At 44.2% G+C, this 8259-nt stretch overlaps 1 protein-coding gene across 5 annotated transcripts in view; it reads right to left on the bottom strand.

Moving 5' to 3' along the window:
• The window catches only part of Esrrg (estrogen related receptor gamma), a 628608-nt gene that overhangs the window by 552285 nt on the left and 68064 nt on the right, over positions 1-8259 (bottom strand). Inside the window, exon 1 of one of the 5 annotated variants that reach the window (XM_031338227.1) lies at positions 3786-3809. The exons of the other annotated variants lie outside the window; for them this stretch is intronic. The gene's annotated coding sequence lies outside the window, so the exon portion shown is untranslated. Of the gene's footprint in view, positions 1-3785; positions 3810-8259 lie in introns of those variants that run through there. 5 annotated transcript variants of the gene reach the window in all.

Genomic DNA, 8259 nt, shown 5'->3' with positions numbered 1-8259 from the left:
TGCTCCACAGACCACGAGGGAAGCTCCGCACGCCATAGCCCTGGTTGCTCCACAGACCACGAGGGCAGGGGTAGCATCAACGGGAGGCTTACAAGTGGAACAAAGAACTTAAAAGTGTACCAGTTATTTATTTCTTTAGGACTGAACCTAGGTCCTCCTGCCTGATCTACAAATGCTCTTATCCCGAGCGACAGCTTAGCTGAGTCGCTTGGCTTCTGGTTTTGGATTTTAAGGACAAGACTAAGCTGTGGTGTTTGTGAACACCAAGTGGACAGTGAACACATTTCTAAGGTTGAATACGGTGATGGTTTCCATATGCTTGGCCCAAGGAGTAGCACTATTAGGAGGCATGCCCTTGTTGGAGTAAGTGGGCGTGGGCTTTAAGACCCTCACCCTAGCTGCCTGGAAGTCAGTTTTCTGCTAGCAGGCTTCAGATGACGATGTAGAACTCTCAGATCTTTCTATACCATGCCTGTCTGGATGCTGCCATGCTCCCAACCTTTGATGATGATGGACTGAATCTCTGAACCTGGCAGCCAGCCCCAGTTAAATGCTGTCCTTATAAGAGTTGCCTTGGTCATGGTGTCTGTTCATAGCAATGAAACCCTAACTAACACAAACACCCATTGCAGCACTATACATAATGACCAAGTTACAAAATCAGCCTAGATATCCAGCAACAGATTAATGGTTTAAAAAAAAAAAAAGTGCTGTGTATATTTATCTACCTACCTACCTTCCTAACTCCCCCTCTCTCTCGCTCTCTCTCACTCTCAATATATATATATGTATATATGTATATATGTGTGTCATACATGTATATATACATACACATATGTGCATATATATATATTTGTGTGTATATAAATATATATGTGAGTATTGTTCAGCAATAACAAAGAATACATCTCTGTCATTTACAAGAAAATGAACATAAATGAGGATCATCATAGTAAGCACAATAAGTCAGACATAGGAAAAAATAATGCTGCCTTTCTCTCATATGTGAAATCTGGGTTTTAAAAACAAGTCGTTGTAAGGTTGTATTTAATGTGGAAAACCATATAGACTCAGGGGAGGGGGTATTTTCAACTCATTTCCTTGTGAGTGCCCCCACCTTTACCAGAGTCTCATATTTTATGATTAAACTGGAAGAAATATTGCAAAAGGATATAAGATATAGCAAGGCCATGACACTGTGGTGCTGTGAGATACAGAGAGAGTACCTTGCTCATGGCTAAGGTTCCCCAACTGTTGCTTAGGGTCTCTTAGAAAACTATGGGCAGGGCCACGTCTCACACATCCTGAGATGTTGTCTTTCCAAGTGTCTAAATGGTTCCATTTCTGAAGAAACATGCAGGATCCAAAGGTGAGAATGAGCTTTGAATTAAAATCAAGGCAACACGAAGCACAAGGTGGGCAGACAGATGTAAGGGATAAATGTCTTGGAGTGCAGAAGCTTCATTTCAGAGCAGTCAAAACAAACTTATAGGCACATGTTTGTGGTTGTGGGCAAGAAATCCCTTAGAAGTGATTGTTCTATCCTCATTATTCTGTCTCAGAATACTTCAAGCTTTCATGCATGGCCCTTTTAACGGGTGTGCTCGGCATCTTCAGTGACCAAAAAGAACAGTTATAAAGCATCCTGCCCATTTGTTCTCCCTCACCAAAGGTCTCAAGTTCCCCTATTCCAAATTATCTATTGGGATAATGGGTGGGATTTTCCAGAGTTATTACTGTGTAAAAAAAGAAAACATATGTTCCTGTTTAAGACAAAGACAAAATCGAAGCTTTCAAATTGCCAGTTCACAGTCAGGATAAAATAGCCGGCCAATGACGGAAGAAGAATTCAACCCCAATTCATAAGGACGCCATCTCTCAGTACTCTGAGAAATAAGTGGGGTCCTAAATCCCAAATAAATAAGCAGACTGACCCCCTCAAAAGGAGATGCCACACATCTAGAAAGCTAAACACATGTAGATTAGACCTGAAGGGACTTAAACCTCACAGGTATTATCTCCCGTAAGAGCCCTTCCAAACCTGAGGAATAAAGAGCTCACCTGCCCTGAATACACAGAATAAAAAGACAGTGGCATCAGACTGTAGCAAAGGCAACCCCAAATTCACAGAGGTTTTATTAAAAACAGGAAAAGGTCAGTCCTCTTCTCCCCCCCAAAGGAATGCCCGGGGCTTGTAGGAATTATTACTCCAAGATAGTTTCTTTATTAAATTTACTGTGCAGAAATAGAAAAGTGAAGCTAGGGGAGAGGCAGAGGCTGAGCGCCCTCCCTCTCTCTAGCTGGCGTCTACAGGGTCACAGACGAAGCCCAAGCAGGACACATGGAGCAAGCTCCTCCTTCAAGAATTTAGCAATGGAAGGGAAATTTTAAAACCAGAATTTTTAATGAGCCAAGAAGTACACAAATTGTCTATAGACAAAAGGTAGGCCGCTCTCACCTCCCCACACCAGGGGCCTGATTTGTTGAGATGCCATGCCAGGTCTACCATCCCTCACTGCCAGGCAAATACAGAAGCAGCCAGAGACCTTTAACCTACATGTGTTTTCACTTAGAACCAAGTGTTCATTAAGGAATGTGATGCAAGAAGTGTATGGATTGAAGGTGGCCCAGCATAGCTTTGTTTGGTAAACATTTTCAACATGGGCAGTCACAGAGAAATCTCAGAGCGAAGTGAAGCGCCAACTTAAAATGGATTCCGGCGGCACCCCTGGCGTGTGAATTAACTGTATTTTGTATTAATATTTAGAATGTCACACAGGATGCTGCAGCTGGTTTGGCGTGACACTCTGGCTGATCTCCATAGCATTCTTATCCTGAAAATGACCGTGTTTCAAGGGCTATGGCATACTCACGGTGGGAGAAATTTTCCAAGAATGAGAAAGTCGAAAATTCCTCCCCTGAAGCCCAGGCTCTGCTTATTTAAACAGCCAAGATTCCCAACTGCCCGCCACATTTTGGTGTCAAAGAACAGGGCACTGTATCTACTTTGTGTGTAGTGAGGGGCCTGGGTAATGCTGCCTCTTTACACTTCAGATGGGCCTGCTGTGAGACAAGTCTAGGCTGGGAGCATGGCTTGGTGGGAATAGCGCATGCCTTGAAAGCATAAGGGCCGTGAGTTTGATTCTCCCAGACCTAAGTTAAAAGAAGCCAGGTAGATAATGTCTGTCATCTTACTGCTGGAGAGGTATCCTTGGGGTTCAGAGGCCATTTAGTCTAGCATATCTTGCGAATTCCAGGCCAGTGAGAGACTATCTCAAAACACACACACACACACACACACACACACACACACACACGCCCATATACACAGGTACTTACACAGACATGTACATAGGTACACACATATACATACATGTATACACGTGTACATATGTGTGTATAAGTCCATATATACATGTACACAGGTACAAAGACATACATACCCACCATGTACATACACACACAGAAAACAGCAGAACTGGATGCTCCCAAACCACGCCCATGACGACGTCAGAAAGGACACACAGAACCACGGACTCCTTACACTAAAGCTATAAGATGGTGAGGCAATACTTAGTGGTTTCAGTTCTTGGGAGCAGAAACCAAAGGCCAGCTTCAGAAATGGAAACCTTCTCTGGAAAGCCTCTGGAGCCAGCATCGCAAACAGGAACAAGACTGGTTTAGATCAGCAAAAACCAGGTAAAGACAAATCCCTCCCTTCGGTGTATAGCTTCAAGTGTTTCTTAACATCAAACACTTTTATGGCTTAGAAATGAAAACATCACCTGGTTTGGGTTGTATTTCTTTTCCTTGCAGGTTTCTGGTGGAGATGTCAATAAATCTAACGCAGCCAGAAAGAAAAGGAAGAACAATAAAAATAAGGATAAAGTTCACGCCACTTCATCAACCTGTAATCAAAAGGGAGCGGCGGCAGTGGGCATGGACGCCACTGCCTGCTTTCTCCCTCTGTTGAGATCCCTCTGTGGGATCCATCCTGGGAGAAAGAGTATCTGGTTTGGGGCTCTGGGGTTTGGGGCTACTGTTACCCCCTCCTCTCCTCTTCCCTCTTTAATGGGTTCTAGAAAAAGCTGAGGAGATTGCTGTTTCAGCAGACAGGGAAAAGAGTGGAGATGCTGTACAGGGTTATTTTTATATTTAATCCAAGAGAGGACTATGCAACCCACATGACTCTGAAAAGCATTTTAGGAAGTTGGCAAGGGAGCAAGCCACCTTCTGCTATCTCCCGCTGCGAAGTAACCGTATCCACGGTATAGATATGTTCTTCAAAGATATCAATAGCACAGATAATTAAGTTAGCGCAGCAAACCAGCTCCGCGCTTTGAAGTGTGCCTACAGTTGGTATACTAGCCTTTCCCTCGCCTGCTAGGCTAAGCCTCCGATCTCCTCACACATGTTAACAATCCTATGACCTTTAGTCTCTCCTCATTATCACATTATTTACGTTGCCCAACCACGTGGGGGCCCACCATAAAAAAAAAAAAAAAAAAAAAAAAAAAGAAAGAAAAAAAAGCCACCACTTAGAAACAGGGATAGCAAGCTAGCAGGCTCAGATTCAGACTCCAGGAGTGTCAGAAGAACCTTCCAGAAAGGGAGTGAAGAGTCTCTAGATTCAGCTCTACTGGTGCCGAAAATGAGCACCATGAGGTGCAGAGGGTCCTCGAACTTCAGGGCACATCCACGCCCAAACTACTGGGGCTCTTTCCAGAGTGATGAGTTACTGGCTCCAACCCAGTCTTGGCTTTTTCTGCACTTTGTATTTGGGTGTTTTGGGGCTTTTCTAGATAACTCTCAGGCTTACCCCATGCCAGACTCAGCACATATACTCCCATAAGCCTCACAACATCAATCCCAGGCTCTTGTGTGCTCTTGCTCACGCTCTCGCTCGCTCTCTCTCTCTCTCTCTCTCTCTCTCTCTCTCTCTCTCTCTCTCTTGCTCTCTCTCTCTCTCGCTCTCTTGCTCTTTCTCTCTCTTTCTCTCTCTCGCACTCATGTATGTGTGTGTTCATGTGTATATGTCTCTCGCGTGCATACTCATGTATGTGTGTGTTCATATGTATGTATGTCTGTGTTAGCCAGAAGTCATACTTAAGTCTCATTTCTCGGGAATTATCCACCTTGGTTTTCGAAAGATGATCTCTTTAACCAGTAGCTCATCGGTCAGCTAGGGCTAGCGGATTCTCGGGGATCTTCCCAGGGCACTGAGACCACAAGTGCAGGATACTATACTGGGCTTTTCTATGTAGGACCTGGTGAGTTGACTCAGGTTTTCATGCTCAACACTTTACCAAGAGAGCTCTTTCCCCAGCCCTTCATCCAGCCATGAAAATGGGTATGGGAATTTCATTTCCTCCATCTCAGGTGCTGGGTCTGGGGACTCACTGTTCTTCAAGAAATCCTTTTATATTAAGAAAAAGTCAGAGGTGCCTGAACAGCTACTACAAAGATAAATCACCCAGGATATCCATTAGTGCCCCATAAATTCCACTGCTCAGAATGCTGATATATTTCTAGTGATTTGTGATGTCCTTTCTGGGGTTTGATGGCAACTTAGGTTTAATACAGAGAGGCCAGTTTGGCCAAGGTAAAATACGAAGCCACAACAAAACTAATTCTCTATATTCCCAATCCCCTGGTAGGTATAAAAGCAACAGATCCCAGCTCCTAAAAGCTCCCAGCAAAAATCTCCACTGGAAATATGACTCCCCATGTAGCTTTTCCAGGAGGAAACCCCACTGTTAAATGTATACTTGAAGAAAATCCCGAGAGCCCTGCTTAGAGAAGTTTTATTTTATTTTTATTTCAAACCTAAGTGAGCTTCACGTCATCCCTGTTATATTTTAAGAGGGAACCACCACCTCCATCCTGCAAACTCAGAATAAGACTGAAGACCCGGCCAGCTAAGGGGACAGTCACAGGCCAAAAGGGATACGGCTCATGTTTCCAAGGCTGAGCCGCCAAGGGTACCCACTGTGTCACGTACAGACAGTCTAAAAACTAGTTCAGTCAATAAGGACCATCGGAGGAGAGAAGACCGGTAGGCCTGGGGTCCTCGGCGGAGCTAAACCACTCAGGGTTACATAAGCTTTCTCTCTCCTCCCTCAAGAAGCAAACACAAGCGTCCTTTATAACAGGAACCCTCACGTCCCAGAGAAACGCTCCTGCACTAATAGCTCGGTAGAATAAAAGCTTGAGCAAGCAGGGCGTTTAGGAAAACAAGCCTTCCCCATTTCCAGATACTCTGCCATCAAGGCCCTGTTCCTGCCAGGAGCTCATTAGAGTCCTGCAGGCTCTGGGATTGGAGGGTACAGCCATTGCATCTCCACTGGGAAGCGGCTCTGAGGCTCAGATGAACTGACAGGAGCACAAAGACTTTGAAAAGTGTCTGGTGTGTTCGGTAGGCTCTCTGGAATTTGAAGTCATTTAAATCGTGACTGCCGCAGTCGGTGGTTCTGTTAGCCGTGAGACACTTACTGTGTTCTCAGCATCTGCAGGGTAAGTTTGTGGCTTGTTTGCAGCGGTAGATGTTCCCATGTCTCTTCTACAACTTATGGGAGAAGTCATGACAATGCCAACCACCTTACAAACCCAAACTCTAGTTACCTACTTCCTAGTGGTTTTTTAAAATCCTCATGTGTTTAAAGCAAGATCTCTCGGTCTTGACATCATCGGCTCTAACTCTTCAGGGTACCTGTTGGTGGGGGTCGGGGGCCACCTATTCACTGCTTGTTTTAAGAACTCATGGGGCTCCACTGACCAGACCCCAACATAACCTTCTATCCAACACTTTTAGTCCAAATGGTCAAGAGACTGTCAAGTGTCCCTTGTGGGGAGATTATCTCAAGTATTGGTCAGAATTCATTTTGAAACAAACAAGCAAGGTCTGTAAATCACGCCTCAGGCATGAGATGCTCGCTCATCCTCTAACAGATTTGACTCACACCACAAATAGCATTTTACTAGCAGTAAGTGAAACCCGCAGCCTGGCAGGGTCAATGAGATGCTTAGCTCTAACAAGCTACGGCGAGCAAAGCAGTCCAAAGTTCTCCATATATGCAAACTCAACATTTAATTTTCTGCAAGATTACCCACAATAATTACAAAGTTTCCATAATACAGCCTCAAAAGCTGGGAACTCTGAGATACATAAGAATTGATCTCCGATCTGTTACCTTTGCTGTGTACTGTGCCCGTGTAACAAACCAAACAGGGGCACACCGTGCTCTCCTCTTAATATTTAGGAGTATTAAAGTGAGACTTCCCTAAAATTAGGTTACTTAGCAATGTGATGAAGAGAAACACACAGCGAAGCAATAGCATATAAACAACCCCGAGGTGACCAAGCGCTCATTTTGCTCCTAAGCATGTATCCCTTAACTAAATACACTCGCCTTGCTCATCCTAAGTCATGGCTTGACATTCTAAAGATGATCCAATATTTTTGTGATAGCGCTACAGGTTAATGATGGCTCAAAGATACCAAGTTGACATTCACATGACACCAGTTTGTTCTATCTGCCAGTAAGACACAGACCTTTTGAAGCACTCCGATAGTAGACTTTCTACCGGGAATCTATAGTCAAGTGCTGACTATGGTAGATCAACTTGAAGATTTCAGAGCCATTATCAAAAGACATAATTTCTTTGTCATGGTCTTAGCATTAAGCTGGGTCAAGAAATCCATCCTAAAAGTACACACAGCTGGACTGGGATGTAATTTACTTGATAGTCATAGTCATCAAAGCTCACAGGAGAGAAAGCACATGCTTATTTCACCTTCAAACAGCTATGTGACTAATAAAGCTATATCCCAAAGCAAAACAAATAATAAAAAGTCATCCATATTTTAACCGAGGATGATGCCAGTGATTTCTTTCTTTCTTTCTTTCTTTTTTTAATTAAAGGTATTGGATTAAGGACTGTTGCACCATCTAACACTTCCTTGGTGCTTTAAGATGATGTCACTGACGGGGCCACTTGATTGCATGGGAAAGCAGGTGGGGTCCAGAACTAGATAACACAGGACTTAAACTGATAAGCGCAAAGCCATTCCTCTTGCTTTGAGTGGCTTGAGTCCATAGTGAGAATAAATTATGTCTCTGCTCTACTATGTGACCCCAGAAATAGAACAATGCTAGGAACTGACAGAGGAGTAGATCAGCATCAAGGCAAATTGTTCATGGTGCACTGCCCCTCCCCTGCCCCTCCCTGGCCCCTCCCTGCCCCCTTCCCTGCCCCGCC

This window comes from Mastomys coucha, unplaced genomic scaffold (genome assembly GCF_008632895.1).
Source record: "Mastomys coucha isolate ucsf_1 unplaced genomic scaffold, UCSF_Mcou_1 pScaffold1, whole genome shotgun sequence".
NCBI classification, from domain to species: domain Eukaryota; kingdom Metazoa; phylum Chordata; class Mammalia; order Rodentia; family Muridae; genus Mastomys; species Mastomys coucha.
Note: the sequence above shows the minus strand (reverse complement) of the source record. Positions and strands in the feature narration are given on the sequence as shown.